The sequence below is a fragment of the Mustela nivalis genome (assembly GCF_964662115.1).
Source record: "Mustela nivalis genome assembly, chromosome: 15".
NCBI classification, from domain to species: Eukaryota; Metazoa; Chordata; class Mammalia; order Carnivora; family Mustelidae; genus Mustela; species Mustela nivalis.
This window is the reverse complement of record NC_139034.1, coordinates 18,669,873-18,688,317: the sequence shown is the minus strand read 5'-3', so window position 1 is coordinate 18,688,317 and position 18,445 is coordinate 18,669,873. Positions and strand designations below refer to the sequence as shown.

General features: G+C 38.1%; 1 protein-coding gene across 4 annotated transcripts in view; it reads left to right on the top strand.

Moving 5' to 3' along the window:
* Nucleotides 1–18,445, top strand: part of STARD13 (StAR related lipid transfer domain containing 13) — a 523,725-nt gene that overhangs the window by 73,250 nt on the left and 432,030 nt on the right. The window lies entirely within an intron of this gene.

Below are 18,445 nucleotides of genomic sequence, written 5' to 3'. Positions count from 1 at the left end.
CCATATATGAGCAATCCCTGATGATAACAATAGCCATCAGCTTAATACATCATAGCCTAGGGAAAAATTATTAATTCACACATTAGACAGTGACTTGGTATGACTCTTTGGCATTTAGTCATTTGATTAATACCTGGAAGAGCATCTGATTTCAAACTCAAGCTACAAATCTCAGAAGGAAATACAATCCAAATAGTGACCATGGATAAAAACTGGCAGTTCTAATGGTGGTTTAAGCACAGTTGGTAGAAACCCAGTTAGAACCTGTGTTTGTTTGTTTCTTTGTTTTAACAGAGCTGTCTTGCAGGAATTTGTAGAAGAGTATTTTAGGGTATGATTAAGTCACTGGGATTTAAAATCTAGCCATTTCCCAGTTGCTGAAATCCATACCATGCTGACACAACAAAGCTTTTCCAAATGGCTGGCTTATTATTCTGTAATAAACTGTAACTGAGTATTTAGTTCCCATGAATAAATCTATTCTTTGGGTACACATTAAGTCATCTGCTTAAAGTAGATTTCATCTACTTTATGTGTATATATGCACATATCATTTATCTTAGACTGAAGATCTTCACTGTTTTTAGAAAGACTTAGGTATAATTGAAATTAAGGATAACTTTTTATATATATTAGTAATTTCCTTCATAACTTTATAGTATTTCAAGCTCTGCTTTCATTATAATTTAAATTATCTATTTTAAAAAACCATTTAAACCCAGTGATCCATTTTATTTTCAACTCATCATATCTTTATCTAAAATATTATATTATGCCTGGGAAAGTTTATGAAAGTCATTTAGTGAATTTTTATTTGACTTTCACGCACTTTTATTTGTCCAAACTTCATCACACTTAAGCTCTCTTTCATAGATGATGAAATAACTTTCTCTAGAAACTCCATTTAGTACACATGTATTCAAATTCATTTTATTGTTATCTCAATAAAGTATTCTCTTTATTGTTATCTCTGAAGTACATATATCTGGGAAAAGGTGAGAGTGGCAGGATGTTATTGTTCAACATCAGATTTGAAAAGTAATTTTAAAATAGCATGGTGGTTCCTCAAAATATTAAAAAGAATTATCATATGCTCTAGCAATTCTACCTCTGGGTATATGCCCCAAAGAATTGAAACAGGGACTCAAAGACATATTTATATAACCATGTTTGTAGCAACATTATTCACAATGACCAAAAGGTGGAAGCAGTTCAAGTGTGCACTGACAGATTAGTGGATAAACAAAATGTGGTAAATGCACACAAGGAAATATTATTCAGCTTTAAAGAAGAATGAAATTGTGGTACCCACTACTACATTAAAGAATCTTGAAGGCAATATGTTAAGTGAACTAAGTCTATCACAAAAGGACAAATATTATATGATTCCATTCTTGTGAGCTACTAAGACTCATCAAGTTCAAGACACAGTAGAATGGGGACTGCCAGGGGCTTTGGGGGAAAGGAGAAGGGAACGTCATTGTTTAATGGATATGGTGATTCAGTTTGGGAAGTTAATAAAGTTCTGGAGATGGATGGTAGTGATGGCTATACAACAAAATGGTACCTAGTTCAGTGCCACTGAACTAGGTACTTAAAGATGGTTAAAATGGTAAATTTTATGTTACATATATATTACTACCATGTAACAACTAATTTTAAAAAGTGATCTTAATATTTTAGTAATGGCTGGTGAAAAGCAAACTCTAACTTTTACTGCTTTAGCAAATCGTAGTTCTAGAGGTTATTTTAGCTTTTGTGCAACCAGAAATGAGATAATTAAGGTAGACAGAGCCTTGGAAGAGACAGTACTTCAAATGAGACCTCCAGTCATGCTTGATAGGCAGGGCCTTCCTAAATCTATGCCCTCCAACAGAGGAATGGATAAAGAAGATATGGTCCATGTATACAATGGGCTATTATGCAGCCATCAGAAAGGATGAATACCCAAATTTTGTATGAATGTAGATGGGACTGGAGGAGATTATGCTAAGTGAAATAAGCCAAGCATAGATAGTCAATTATCATATGGTTTCACTTACTTGTGGAGCATAGGAATAACATGGAAGACATTAGGAGAAGGAAAGGAAAAGTGAATTGGGGGCAATTGAAGGGGGAGATGAACCATGAGATACTGTGGACTCCGAGAAACAAATTGAGGGTTTTAGAAGGAAGGAGGTGGGGGAGATGGGCTGCTCAGTGATGGGTATTAAAGAGGGCACGTATTGCATGGATCACTGGGTGTGGTACATAAACAATGAATCTTGGAACACTGGGAAAAAAAGAAAAAATGGACTATGTTAAAAAAAAAACACAAAACAAAACATAATGGGCATTTTTGTGTTAGATGGAAAGACATTACAGGAATTAGAAGCACATGCTATGTGAAGAGCCCAGGCAGCTGCCAATGGGGATTCTATCAACTTTGGGGATGCGAGATGTCCCTTCTCTAGAGATGAGACATTCTGAACAGGTGATTCCTAACATAGGAATCTTAGTCAGAGAATGGGATATGTGTGTGGGTGGGGGGGGGGGGAGCAGTTTAAGTAAATTGGTCTCAGGACCAAAGAGAAACAGTTATTTGTATTTGGGGTTCAAGTTCAGAAAATGTAGTAACACAGGCTGGGACTCCTTGGAATTGATCATGGCTCCTTAAATCCTTCTTTGTTAGGTAAGATTGACATGGGGCTCAATCTGCAGATGGATATCAGCTGAGTCTAGTTATTATAAAAAAGAAAATTTATAGGTTGTGGGTGCAGACTGGATGGAAAGACCCAAGATAAGTCCTGAGAGTCTTAGGTTTAAAGAATCACTCCCAATCTCATTGAAAGCCAGTGGCCATAGTTTCTAAAGACACACATTATCAGATCCTCAGCCCTAGTATATGGACTCCTTGTACCATTGAGCATCTCTGGACCTCCTTCCATCCTCTGTCAGCTGCCCATCACCATCCCTATGTTCCTGTCCTTCCATCCCCTCCCCAAGAAGTTCGGAGCTCCAACACTCCAATCTAGCTTTCCTCCCTCTTTCTGATCCACTCCAGTGTGCACATGAGAACTTTTGAAAGGGCTGGTGTTTTAGGGCAGCATTAGCCCTATGCAGCAGAAAGTATTCAATAAGTGTTTGTTGAATTATGTTGAAAACCTCCCTTGCAAAATAAATCTATTTCAATGCATTAAGTTTCCTAAGTTCTAAGTGTATTCTGGTGCCAGAAAATTGGCCTGTGGAGGAAGCAGGAGTTAGCTATTAACAAATACTGTTATCTTAGGCAAGTATTTAATTTAGTTGTTTTTCTCCTTGTAAAATTTAAAAAAAAAAAGTTAAGTCCTCAAAAAAAAAAAAAAATTATAGTTCCAAAATGTTGGTCTCTGGGCTTACAACCACATCTCTAATGTCTGAAATCTCCCTTTCTCCTACTAACAATTGATCCCTGGCCAAGGGCACAGGATCTTAGAATTCTCTTTCATTTCCAATCTCCTAAGCAATATAGGGTCTCTTTCTAATCATGACTCCCAGTCCATCCAGATCTCAGGTCTGAAATAGTGTTTTGGTTTTTTGGGGTAAATGATGACAAAAACAAGTGGTTAAACATAAGAAAATACAATGGTTTAAATACTGAGGCAAACTTATTTTTTGAATACCATTTCTTGTTTTTATTTTTTTAATATCAAAGGAGATTTAATCTGTATGCATGAATAACTAAAAAATCATCTTTTTATGCCAAATTTTAAAATCTATCTGCTGTTCTCAATGCTAGTGAAAAGCATCAAACCACTTGGCTTTGCTGTTTTTAACTAAAATAAAGTGAACTAACGCTGATTAAGTTTTGGGGAGAAAAAGAATCAGCATGGATGACAAATGATATACGATATTAGCTTCCTATAATTCAAAACCATGATGCTGAAGAGCAGCAGGCTGCTGGCGGATCTGTAATTACTAATATTAGTAATATGGACATACAAGTCTAATATGTACTATGAATATAAAGTACACAATTAATAGAAAATGCATACTAAAAGAATGTTAATTAATGAATGAACATCACTATTGCATTAGCTTTAAGTAGGTTGGAGCTTAAAGTTGTCCAAATAATAGATTTTGTGTTTCCTTTTTTTTCTTCTCCATCTATCTCAGGGCAAGAAATTAATTTTTCCCTGTTCCAATGTCATCACTAGATTAATGACTGTCATATGTGGAACCTGACTATAGGGAGCTCCTCATACGCACAGCCAAGTGTGGCTTCTGAAAAATGAACAGAATCATTTTTCTCACAGAATATGATTACACTGGGATATCAAATGGATTACTTTTTTTTTTCTTGGAAAGAAAGACTGTTAAATTTGTTCTGATGACAGTGGTGAATGAGATTTAGAAATACAAATGCCTCTCTCTTCTGTCATGCCTCACTTATGTTGTCATAGATACCATTTCAATTTAGAAAACCATATTGAAGGTAACGTGGAAAAAGACAAGATCCCTGCCCCCCCGCAAAGCTTAAATTCTAGTAGGATATATAGGATCCTACCACGATCTACTGATACACCCATGTAATGCATGCAAATGAACATGTTTATGGAAAGCAAGTTCTCAAATTGGCATTTCATCCCTTGTTTTAAATATAAACAAGGAAAAATTTGGCAGAGAGGGTTTTTTAAAGTGGAAAGTCTATAGTGGTGTTCCAGGCACTCCCTACTGGCTGGACCTTTTCATTTGGAAGTCAAGGTGAATGGATGCGTGTGAATGACAAGCCAGAGTTCTGGAGACATGGATTCTGCCCTAAGACATCTGTCATGAAGTTCTGTAGCCCTACGACAGCTGAAATGAGAACAAACAGAGAGGCTCTTGAAGGAGGATGTTACTGACAGGGGTCAGGCAGTTCTTAAAAAGGAAATGAATATAAAATTCCAAACTTAATTAGACTATAAAAGTCACATATGTTAAACTGTAAGGGCCTCTTTTCCATAATATTGCTCTGTTATACAAATGCCAAGAAGCTTTTTTTTTTTTTTAATTGCAGTTTGGTAAAAAATAATTTTAATTCCTCAACGCATCTTCAGAACTAGGTATTTTTAATGCCCTTTCAAAATGCTTTGAGGACTTACAATTATTTTTTTCCAACTACATAATGACACTGATGAATGAATGATTGGTCAGAATAATAAAATTACCAAATTTAGCTCAGGAATTAGTAGGGCAAGAGAATGGTCTGGAAACCACCTTTTATTTAAGATGTTACTTGTGTCTCTATCTTGCCTTGGACTGCCTTATGAATCCTGGGGTCACCAGCACCTGGCATATTGTAGGTGCTCAGCAAGTCTTTTGTGGAAAGAATGACACTGTTGGTTAAGTAAGCAAGTGAGTGAAGAATGAATGAATGCAAGGCACTAGTGGGGTACAGTTGGTTAAACATTGGACTCTTGGTTTCAGTTCAGTCAGGCTCCACACTCAACGTGGAGTCTACTTGAGATTCTCCCCCTTTCTCCCTCTGCCCCACCCCTTCCCCCAGTCTCTCTCCCCCAAATAAATAAATATATCTTTTTAAAAAAAGAATGAATTAATGCATGCATAACTGAATGAATGAATGAATGAATGAATGAATGAAGATTTACCAGGCAGTACATTTAATGCAAAGGGGCAGTGATCCTGGAATCTCACATTGAAGATGAGTAAACGCTTTTTAAATCCTGTCTGACATAACACTGAGAATTTGCCCCTTATTTCTAGCCAAAAGCCTTCTCAAGTTCCCCATTTCAATAATGATGATGGTACTAAAAGAAAAGCAGTCACCTTCTTTGTTTTTAAGCAACTCTCTTTCAATCAACTTTTAATTATCCTAAAGGAGGAAAGCAGTGGTGCAGATAATCCCAAATCTCTTGTTGGAATGCATTATATGATGGCTTTTTACAGTAGTTTGCCTTCCTAATTATGTTTTGATTAGGTTTCTGTTACAGCTACTGCAATCCCCTTAGCAGAGAGGACAGCAGGTCAGGCAGCCTAAGAACACAGTGATCAATCAATGGGACTGACCCAAAACTTACTTTGGGCCGTCCTTTTTAAAATGCAGTGTGCTAAGCACATTGAGGCATACAAAGTCATAGCAGACTTTCTGGTTCATAATTTATTCAGTGGTCATCATCAAGAATCTAAATACTTCTCCAGAGCCAGTTGATACAAGGAGGAATAAGATAAGATTTTCTACAGGGAAGAATGATATATAAGGTTAGAATTTCAGGAACTCTGCCTAGCCAGCATGATGTAGGTATGTGACCTTTAGCAACACAAAGCAATATGTGCTCAAGGATAAATGGGCCACATTTTCAGAGGTCATCTGAAGTGAGAACACAAGGAAGAGACACTACAGAAGGGTGACTTGAATTAGTTCTTGAAAGTAAATAACATTTAAATGAGTGGAGAAGATTTAGGAGGACTCACTAAAGCAGCACTGTCCGATGGAAATACCATGTGAGCCATATATGCAAATTTAAATGTTCTGATAGTTAATTAAAAAAGCTAAAAAAGAAATGGATGAAGTTGATTTTAATAGCACATATATTTAACCCAACATATTTAAATATTATTTTAACATATAATCAGTGTAAAAATTACAAGATATTTTATAAATCCTTTTTTAAACTACATCTTCAAAATCTGGTGTGTATTTTATACTTGCAGCACATGTCAATCCAGACTAGTATATTTCAAGTGCTTAATAGCCATATGTAACTAATGGCTACTATATTGGAAAGCATAGTTCTAGAATCTGATCTGGGGATCAGCTGCATTGGCAGCATTTGGAAAAATGTTAGAAATGCAGAATCTCAGACTCCATCCCAGACCTACTGAGTCAAAATCTGCATTTTAACAAGATACTCAGATAATTCCCATGCACGTTGAAGTTTGAGAAGCAGTGGTCTAGATAGGGAAAAGTATGTAAAACAGTCCGGAGTTAAGAGTGCTGAAGAAAGTTTTAAGGTCCTGCCATCACTAGAACAATGTGAGAAGTGAAAGTTAAGAGTATATGGACAGTTGTTTCTAAGGAATTTGATAAAACCATTTTGATCTGAGTATTTGTTCCTCAATCTTCAAAATGAAGCTAATCCTACTCATCTTGTAGGACTGACTGATGTTTAAATTAGAGAGAGTGATAAAACAATTTACATGATGTCTAGCTTCCAGACATGGAAGTTTTATATAATTCTATTACTGATGCATTAGAGTCACAGATGCAGGCTCCAGGGCTACGAGATTTTAACTATAAGAAAAGTGTCTGAAACTATATGAAAATTGACAAATAGAATTACAGACCATCACTGCTGTCACATGCCAGGATTCCATGTTTTTGGTAGGAGTCTCAAATGGGAACTACTGTCAGAGCAGGTTCATTCAAGATTGAATGGGAGAGAGGGAAGTTCCACAGGGGCAATGCAAGTGTTAAGATTCATGCATTATGTTCATATACCTATTGTGACCACCGCCATCAAAATATGTTGCACAACTCTGGACATTAGCAGGACCAAAGGATCAGATATCTGGTCATTGTGCTCATTTAACATCTGGCCCTTTCCCTACATCAGCATGTTGGGTCAAGACACCTTATTCTAGCTGTCAAACTGTATCAGTCTATCTGGGAATATTATCCAGCTGGAAGTAATGCAGGGCAGAGAACTGGAAATCCACGAATATTGTTGTTGGAAGATTAGCAACATTCTCTTCTTCAGAGGAAACACAAGCAGGGGGAGTGGGAGTGGGAGAGACAGACTTCCTGCTGAGCAGGGAGCCCAATGTGGGGCTCCATCCCAGGACCCTGGGATCATGACCTGAGCTGAAGGCAGAGGCCCCAACCTACTGAGCCACCCAGGCACCCCTTCATTCCCTTTTAAAGTCAAATAATCTCCCAGTATATATCTATACCACACTTTGTTTATCCACGTTTGGGCTCAGTGGCATGTGATTTGAAGATACATGTTGCTAACATTCAATGCAGTGGTGCCTGAACAAGGGAATGGGTGCATGCATTGGTCAGTTTTCTGGGATTTCTAGCATTAATGGTGCTTTTCTCTAAACACCAGGAAAGGGAAGAAGAGGCAGGCAAGAGAATGATTTAGCACTAGAGTGACAGAAGCCAGAGCATAAGGACAGAGACATGCCCAGTTATCAAATTGCAGGGAGACTGTAGACTCAAATATTAGAGCCATTAAAAGAAAGGGGAACTGTGCAGCATCAGGCAATTCTGAAGCACCTGGGACAGAAGGGGAAGTAGGAGCCAGCGAGGGACATTTTGATCCATAATGGATGTGTCAGTCAGAGTTACTCTGAGAGGATGATCACCCCTTTGACCTTGGCATAACATTTCAACCCCTATGCAAATAAGTTCATCAGAGTTCAAAGGTTCTCAGTGTTCATAGTGTATGTTTCCATGGGCCCCATTTTCACTACGATGAATCTGTGATTATCACTGGGTTTATGGATCAGTGAAGTTGAGTGACAATGAAAATTTTATAAAGTAGATCTATTGACTTCTCCAGATGGGGTCAGTTCCAAGCAGCAAAAGAAAACACAAACCAACTGAAACCATTTTCCTGGTGTCATTATATCATTATGAAATTAATTTGTTTTGAACAGTGTCCCAAACAGATCACTCACAGAAAACTTTCAGGGCAGGAAGGAGAGGGTGAGAGGAGACAAGGTTGACAAAAGTGCTCACTGCCCTGACCTTTCCAGGAAAAGTTGGATGAATTGATGGAAGCTGAAACTGGTCAAGGAATATAAGAAATAGGATCCTTTTTGTCAATTCTGTGTCACGTAAAAATAATTGTAGATTAACAAGTTTCTCTTTGAAAGTGAAAATATTTCTTATAGCTTAGTCGGAAACTTTTGTGAGAAAGAGGTTAGGTTGGGGGGCCATGTCAGGTTACTCTGAACATTGTAGTACATCTGCTGTGTTATAGCAAAGGGAAGTCAGGGCCCTCTGCAGTATTTTAAGGACTGTTGGCATGCTTTTAATTCTACCTTCCTCTACTGGAAAAACTTAGAGAGTAGAGGGGTGCCTAGGTGTCTAAGTCAGTTGGATGTCCAACTCTTGGTTTTGGCTCCGGTCATGGTCTCAAGATCATGGGATCAAGACCTGACTGCAGCTCCATGTTTGGCCTGGAGTCTGCTTATCCTTCTCCTTCTGCTCCTCCCCTGTACCTTTCTCTGTCTGTCTGTCTGTCTCTCTCATTCTCTAATAGATAAATAAATACAATCTTAGAAGAAAAACTTAGAGCACCTGGGGCTTCTGGGTGGCTCAGTTGGTTGTGTCTACCTTTAGCTTAGGTCATGATCCCAGGGTCCTGGGATTGAGCCCCACATGGAGCTCCCTGCTTAGTGGGGAGTCTGCCTCTCCCTCTCCTTCTGCTCCTCTCCCCCAACCCCGCCCACCCAGCTTGTGCGTGCTCTCTTGCTCTCTCTCTTTCTGGCAATAAGTACATAACATTTAAAAAAAAAAAAAAAAGGAAGAAGAAAGAAAGAAAGAAGAAGAAAAACTTGGAGAAGGGAGGACTTCCACCCAATTTTGAGGATGTCATGATTTCAAATGTTCAGATCTCCAGTCTTCATCTCTGAGGCACTATAGGGTAAATAAAAGCATGAGAATAAGAGTAAAAAACATTCCAGATTTGTCTTTCAGCTTTGCCACTTAATAACTGTGTAACCTAGGTCAATTACTTAGCCTTTCTTGGACTCAGTTTTCTCATCTGTAATTGTGTAGTGACAGTTGGCTGTGCTGTTAATTGATAAGGTACAAAGAGCACCTAGTATGTAGTAATGCTTGAAAAATATTAACAATCTTCCCTTACTTTTTTATTAAATTTAGGAGTATATATTTATTCATTTACCCAGTCTTTCCTTCTATAGGTACCATTAATATGTATGTGCCAAGGGGCACCTGGGTGGCTCAGTGGGTTAAGCCTCTGCCTTCAGCTCAAGTCATGATCTCAGGATCCTGGGATCAAGTCCCGCATTGGGCTCCCTGCTCGGCAGGGAGCCTGCTTCCCCCTCTCCCTCTGCTGCTCCCCCCACTTGTGCTCTCTCTCCTTCTCTCACTCTCTGTCAAATAAATAAATTCTTAAAAAAATATTTATGTGCCTAGTACTGTTGAAATCAAATACAATTATTTATCAAATCACTTATTTACCAATCACTTATTTACCAATGTGTATTATCTTTTCCACAAAATGTTTTAGCATTAAAAATAATAATTCTTCCTGAGTTCTGTAAAATAAATGAGTTGCTTTGTATTATTAAATATTCATAGTTTGCGATTGTGTATAGTATATATAAATAGGATGAAAAGTACATACGTTGAAATGCCAGTTTGACAATACAACAGGAAGCAGATCTCACTGAAGCCTAATAAATTCAAACAGATATTGTTGGCAAACCCTTATTTTTATGTAGGAGTTAATAGGGTTGTTTTATTATAAAAACTACCAGAAGAGATTATAGAATTGATCTTGTGCCCACTGGGAGTTCATAGCACTTTAAAAAAATACATTGATTTGAAAACTTTCCAAAGGTTTTTATTGAAAGGTTCACAGGGATACCCAGGTGGCTCAGCTGACTGAGCATGACAGACTCTTGATTTCTGCTCATGTTGGGATCTGAGAGTCCTGGGAGCAAGCCCAAGCATCAGGCTCCACGCTCAGTGTAGAGTCTGCTTTGGATTCTCTCTCTTCCTCTCTCTGCCTCTCTGCCTGCTCGAGTGTTCTCTCTCTCTCTCTAAAAGAAATAAATAAAATCTTTTTTTAAAAAAAGATTTTATTTATTTGAGAGAGAGAGTGAGCACAAGCCAGGGGAGGGCCTGAAGGAGGAGAAGCAGACTCCCCACTGAGAAGGAGCCTGATGTGGGGCTCCATACCAGGACCTTGAGATCACGACCTGAGCCAAAGGCAGATGCTTAACCGACTGAGCCACCAGGTGCCCCTAAAATAAATAAATAAATCTTAAAAAAAAAAATAAAGTTTCACAGTTCTCCAGAATTACGGTAGGAAAATCTTTACGTGACTGTCTACAGGGAAAGTCTTTTATAACTGTCCTATTTTAGGACCAGAATTCTAATGATGGATTGATAAATACCAAATACTAAAATAGTCTGACAGTCATCCTTCTGTTTTCAAAAGTTAAATTATGGTGAAGATGGGCATGAAGAAAAAGGCTAATTTAAAAATTAATTGTACAGAGAATTTTCTTATGTTTAAGGTATTTTAAGAAATCAAATTTTAGAGGAACCTGGGTGGCTCAGTGGGTTAAGCCCTCTGCCTTCAGCTTGGGTCGTGATCCCAGGATCCTGGGATCAAGCCCCATGTCAGGCTCTCTGCTCAGGAGGGAGCCTGCTTTCTCCTCTCTTTCTCGCTGCCTTTCTGCCTACCTGTGATCTCTGTCTGTCAAATAAATAAATAAAATCTTAAAAAAAAAAAAAAGAAATCAAATTCTACTAATTTAAACTTGGTTAACAAGTACTAAATTAAACAGGAGAGTGTAAATAATGTCCTGAAGGCCAACAAAATTATAATTTTTGTGAGAATATTAAAGCTGGGCTTCTTAAGAAGTATCCACTTAATTTTTATTGTTTTGATACCTTTCCATGTTCCCCGGGGGAGTTGGAGAAGTGTATGTGTATGTGTATTTTCTAATCTTGAAATCATGATACTATGTCTGTCCTGTTTACAGCTAAAGATAAGAATTTGAGGGGCACCTGGGTGGCTCAGTGGGTTAAAGCCTCTGCCTTTGGCTCAGGTCATGATCTCAGAGTCCTGAGATCGAGCCCCGCCATTGGGCTCTCTCCTCAGCAGGGAGCCTGCTTCCCCCTCTCTCTCTGCCTGCTGCTCTGCCTACTTGTGATCTCTGTCTCTGTCAAATAAATAAATAAAATCTTAAAAAAAAAAAAAGATAAGAATTTGAGGCAGGCTAGCCTTGAATCCAGTTGATTTCCTTCCTTTGATTCTTACTATTTACCGCCTTCACACCCTTTGCAAATGTGGAGTTCTTTTTGTTGTTGTTAATATGTGGTTTTTTAAATAAATTTTTAAATTAATAGACTTTAAAATTTAGCACAGTTTTAGGTTTACAGAAAAACAGTATAAATTACAAAGTTGCCATATATTCCATCTTCCTCTTTCTCTGAGGAAACTATTTCCTGTTTCATCAGCATCTTTTATTAGTGTGGTACTTTGTTCCAAATGATGAGTCAATTTCAAAATATTAGTATTAACTGAAGTCCACAGCTTACATTAGGGTTCACTCTTTCTATTGTACATTCTGTGGATTAGACAAATGAGTCACGACACGTATCTACCATTACAATATCATGCAGAATAGTTTGCTGCCCTAAAAAATCCCAGGTGCTTCACCAATTCTTCCATCTATCCCCTGCCCTGAATCCCTGGCAAGCACTGATCTTTTAATAGTTCCCTTTTTTTTTCTTTTCCACGGGGTCATATGGGTGAGATCATAAATGATGCAGACTTCCCAGATTGCCTTCTTTCATTTTAGCAATATGTATGTTAGTTGTCTCTGTGTCTTTTTTTTTTTTCCCTAAAGAGAGAGACAGAGAGAGAGAAGTGGGGAGGAGCAAAGGAAAAGAGAAAGAGAATCTTAAGCAGAGAATCTTAATCGACTCATGGCCCTGAGGTCATGATCTAAGTGGAAATTAGGAGTTGGAAGCTTAACTTACTGAATCACCAAGTGCCCCTTCTCTGTATATTTTCGTAGCTTGATAGTTCATTTCTTTTCCTTTTTCTTTTCTTTTTTTTTCTTTTTTTTTTTTTTTAACTTTTTATTTTTTATAAACATATATTTTTATCCCCAGGGGTACAGGTCTGTGAATCACCAGGTTTACACACTTCACAGCACTCACCAAAGCACATACCCTCCCCAATGTCCATAATCCCACCCCCTTCTCCCAAACCCCCTCCCCCCAGCAACCCTCAGTTTGTTTTGTGAGATTAAGAGTCACTTATGGTTTGTCTCCCTCCCAATCCCATCTTGTTTCATTTATTCTTCTCCTACCCACTTAAGCCTCCATGTTGCATCACCACTTCCTCATATCAGGGAGATCATATGATAGTTGTCTTTCTCTGCTTGACTTATTTCGCTAAGCATGATATACTCTAGTTCCATCCATGTTGTCGCAAATGGCAAGATTTCATTTCTTTTGATGGCTGCATAGTATTCCATTGTGTATATATACCACATCTTCTTGATCCATTCATCTGTGGATGGACATCTAGGTTCTTTCCATAGTTTGGCTATTGTGGACATTGCTGCTATAAACATTCGGGTGCATGTGCCCCTTTGGATCACTACATTTGTATCTTTAGGGTAAATACCCAATAGTGCAATTGCTGGGTCATAGGGCAGTTCTATTTTCAACATTCTGAGGAACCTCCATGCTGTTTTCCAGAGTGGCTGCACCAGCTTGCATTCCCACCAACAGTGTAGGAGGATTCCCCTTTCTCCACATCCTCGCCAGCATCTGTCATTTCTTGACTTGTTGATTTTAGCCATTCTGACTGGTGTGAGGTGATATCTCATTGTGGTTTTGATTTGTATTTCCCTGATGCCGAGTGATATGGAGCACTTTTTCATGTGTCTGTTGGCCATCTGGATGTCTTCTTTGCAGAAATGTCTGTTCATGTCCTCTGCCCATTTCTTGATTGGATTATTTGTTCTTTGGGTGTTGAGTTTGCTAAGTTCTTTATAGATTCTGGACACTAGTCCTTTATCTGATATGTCGTTTGCAAATATCTTCTCCCATTCTGTCAGTTGTCTTTTGATTTTGTTAACTGTTTCCTTTGCTGTGCAAAAGCTTTTGATCTTGATGAAATCCCAATAGTTCATTTTTGCCCTTGCTTCCCTTGCCTTTTGCGTTGTTCCTAGGAAGATGTTGCTGCGGCAGAGGTCGAAGAGGTTGCTGCCTGTGTTCTCCTCAAGGATTTTGATGGATTCCTTTCGCACATTGAGGTCCTTCATCCATTTTGAGTCTGTTTTCGTGTGTGGTGTAAGGAAATGGTCCAATTTCATTTTTCTGCATGTGGCTGTCCAATTTTCCCAGCACCATTTAATGAAGAGGCTGTCTTTTTTCCATTGGACATTCTTTCCTGCTTTGTCGAAGATGAGTTCACCATAGAGTTGAGGGTCTATTTCTGGGCTCTCTATTCTGTTCCATTGATCTATGTGTCTGTTTTTGTGCCAGTACCATGCTGTCTTGATGATGACAGCTTTGTAATAGAGCTTGAAGTCCGGAATTGTGATGCCACCAACGTTGGCTTTCTTTTTCAATATCCCTTTGGCTATTCGAGGTCTTTTCTGGTTCCATATAAATTTTAGAATTATTTGTTCCATTTCTTTGAAAAAGATGGATGGTACTTTGATAGTAATTGCATTAAATGTGTAGATTGCTTTAGGTAGCATAGACATTTTCACAATATTTATTCTTCCAATCCAGGAGCATGGAACATTTTTCCATTTCTTTGTGTCTTCCTCAATTTCTTTCATGAGTACTTTATAGTTTTCTGAGTATAGATTCTGAGTCTCTTTGGTTAGGTTTATTCCTAGGTATCTTATGGTTTTGGATGCAATTGTAAATGGGATTGACTCCTTAATATCTCTTTCTTCTGTCTTGCTGTTGGTGTAGAGAAATGCAACTGATTTCTGTGCATTGATTTTATATCCTGACACTTTACTGAATTTCTGTATAAGTTCTAGCAGTTTTGGAGTGGAGTCTTTTGGGTTTTCCACATATAGTATCATATCATCTGCGAAGAGTGATAATTTGACTTCTTCTTTGCCGATTTGGATGCCTTTAATTTCCTTTTGTTGTCTGATTGCTGAGGCTAGGACCTCTAGTACTATGTTGAATAGCAGTGGTGATAATGGACATCCCTGCCGTGTTCCTGACCTTAGTGGAAAAGCTTTCAGTTTTTCTCCATTGAGAATGATATTTGCGGTGGGTTTTTCATAGATGGCTTTGATGATATTGAGGTTTGTGCCCTCTATCCCTACACTTTGAAGAGTTTTGATCAGGAAGGGATGCTGTACTTTGTCAAATGCTTTTTCAGCATCTATTGAGAGTATCATATGGTTCTTGTTCTCTCTTTTATTGATGTGTTGTATCACATTGACTGATTTGCGGATGTTGAACCAACCTTGCAGCCCTGGAATAAATCCCACTTGGTCGTGGTGAATAATCTTTTTAATGTACTGTTGAATCCTATTGGCTAGTATTTTGTTGAGTATTTTCGCATCTGTGTTCATCAAGGATATCGGTCTATAGCTCTCTTTTTTGGTGGGATCCTTGTCTGGTTTTGGGATCAAGGTGATGCTGGCCTCATAAAATGAGTTTGGAAGTTTTCCTTCCATTTCTATTTTTTGGAACAGTTTCAGGAGAATAGGAATTAGTTCTTCTTTAAATGTTTGGTAGAATTCCCCCGGGAAGCCATCTGGCCCTGGGCTTTTGTTTGTTTGGAGATTTTTAATGACTGTTTCAATCTCCTTACTGGTTATGGGTCTGTTCAGGCTTTCTATTTCTTCCTGGTTCAGTTGTGGTAGTTTATATGTTTCTAGGAATGCATCCATTTCTTCCAGATTGTCAAATTTATTGCCGTAGAGTTGCTCATAGTATGTTCTTATAATAGTTTGTATTTCTTTGGTGTTAGTTGTGATCTCTCCTCTTTCATTCATGATTTTATTTATTTGGGTCCTTTCTCTTTTCTTTTTGATAAGTCGGGCCAGGGGTTTATCAATTTTATTAATTCTTTCAAAGAACCAGCTCCTACTTTCGTTGATTTGTTCTATTGTTTTTTTGGTTTCTATTTCATTGATTTCTGCTCTGATCTTTATGATTTCTCTTCTCCTGCTGGGCTTAGGGTTTCTTTCTTGTTCTTTCTCCAGCTCCTTTAGGTGTAGGGTTAGGTTGTGTACCTGAGACCTTTCTTGTTTCTTGAGAAAGGCTTGTACCGCTATATATTTTCCTCTCAGGACTGCCTTTATTGTGTCCCACAGATTTTGAACCGTTGTATTTTCATTATCATTTGTTTCCATGATTTTTTTCAATTCTTCTTTAATTTCCCGGTTGACCCATTCATTCTTTAGAAGGATACTGTTTAGTCTCCATGTATTTGGGTTCTTTGCAAACTTCCTTTAGTGGTTGAGTTCTAGCTTTAGAGCATTGTGGTCTGAAAATATGCAGGGAATGATCCCAATCTTTTGATACCGGTTGAGTCCTGATTTAGGACCGAGGATGTGATCTATTCTGGAGAATGTTCCATGTGCACTAGAGAAGAATGTGTATTCTGTTGCTTTGGGATGAAATGTTCTGAATATATCTGTGATGTCCATCTGGTCCAGTGTGTCGTTTAAGGCCTTTATTTCCTTGCTGATCTTTTGCTTGGATGACCTGTCCATTTCAGTGAGGGGAGTGTTAAAGTCCCCTACTATTATTGTATTGTTGTTGATGTGTTTCTTTGATTTTGTTATTAATTGGTTTATATAGTTGGCTGCTCCCACGTTGGGGGCATAGATATTTAAAATTGTTAAATCTTCTTGTTGGACAGACCCTTTGAGTATGATATAGTGTCCTTCCTCATCTCTTATTATAGTCTTTGGCTTAAAATCTAATTGATCTGATATAAGGATTGCCACTCCTGCTTTCTTCTGATGTCCATTAGCATGGTAAATTCTTTTCCACCCCCTCACTTTAAATCTGGAGGTGTCTTCGGGCTTAAAATGAGTTTCTTGGAGGCAACATATAGATGGGTTTTGTTTTTTTATCCATTCTGATACGCTGTGTCTTTTGACAGGGGCATTTAGCCCATTCACATTCAGGGTAACTATTGAGAGATATGAATTTAGTGCCATTGTATTGCCTGTAAGGTGACTGTTATTGTATATGGTCTCTGTTCCTTTCTGATCTACCACTTGTAGGCTCTCTCTTTGCTTAGAGGACCCCTTTCAATATTTCCTGTAGAGCTGGTTTGGTATTTGCAAATTCTTTCAGTTGTTGTTTGTCCTGGAAGCTTTTAATCTCTCCTTCTATTTTCAATGATAGCCTAGCTGGATATAGTATTCTGGGCTGCATGTTTTTCTCGTTTAGTGCTCTAAAAATATCATGCCAGCTCTTTCTGGCCTGCCAGGTCTCTGTGGATAAGTCAGCTGCCAATCTAATATTTTTACCATTGTATGTTACAGACTTCTTTTCCCGGGCTGCTTTCAGGATTTTCTCTTTGTCACTGAGACTTGTAAATTTTACTATTAGGTGACGGGGTGTGGGCCTATTCTTATTGATTTTGAGGGGCGTTCTCTGAACCTCCTGAATTTTGATGCTCGTTCCCTTTGCCATATTGGGGAAATTCTCCCCAATAATTCTCTCCAGTATACCTTCTGCTCCCCTCTCTCTTTCTTCTTCTTCTGGAATCCCAATTATTCTAATGTTGTTTTGTCTTATGGTGTCACTTAATTCTCGAATTCTCCCCTCGTGGTCCAGTAGCTGTTTGTCCCTCTTTTGCTCAGCTTCTTTATTCTCTGTCATTTGGTCTTCTATATCGCTAATTCTTTCTTCTGCCTCATTTATCCTAGCAGTGAGAGCCTCCATTTTTGATTGCACCTCATTAATAGCTTTTTTTATTTCAACTTGGTTAGATTTTAGTTCTTTTATTTCTCCAGAAAGGGCTTTTATATCTCTCGAGAGGGTTTCTCTAATATCTTCCATGCCTTTTTCGAGCCCGGCTAGAACCTTGAGAATTGTCATTCTGAACTCTAGATCTGACATATTACCGATGTCTGTATTGATTAGGTCCCTAGCCTTCGGTACTGCCTCTTGTTCTTTTTTTTGCGTTGAATTTTTACGTCTTGTCATTTTGGCCAGATAAGAGTAAATGAAGGGGCAAGTAAAATACTAAAAGGGTGGCAACAACCCCAGGAAAATATGCTTTAACTAAATTAGAAGAGATCCAAAATCGTGAGTGGGGAGAAAGGGGATAAAAAGAGGTTCAAAAAGAAAGAAAGAAAAAAAAAGAAAAGAAAAAAAAATTTTTAAAAAAAGAAAACACCTGAGAAAAATGTAAAAAAGAAAAAATATATATATTAGATAAACTAGTAAAAAATCGTTAAAAAAGAAAAAGGTAACAGTTAAAAAAAAAAAATTTTACCCGAAGGCGAGAAGAAAAAGAAGAAAAAAAAAAATGAAAAAGAAAAAATTAAATTAACTGCAAGACTAAAAAAAAATCACAGGAAAAAAGCCATGAGTTCCGTGCTTGGCTTTCTCCTCCTCTGGAATTCTGCTGCTCTCCTTGGTATTGAAACCGCACTCCTTGGTAGGTGAACTTGGTCTCGGCTGGATTTCTTGTTGATCTTCTGGGGGAGGGGCCCGTTGTAGTGATTCTCAAGTGTCTTTGCCCCAGGCGGAATT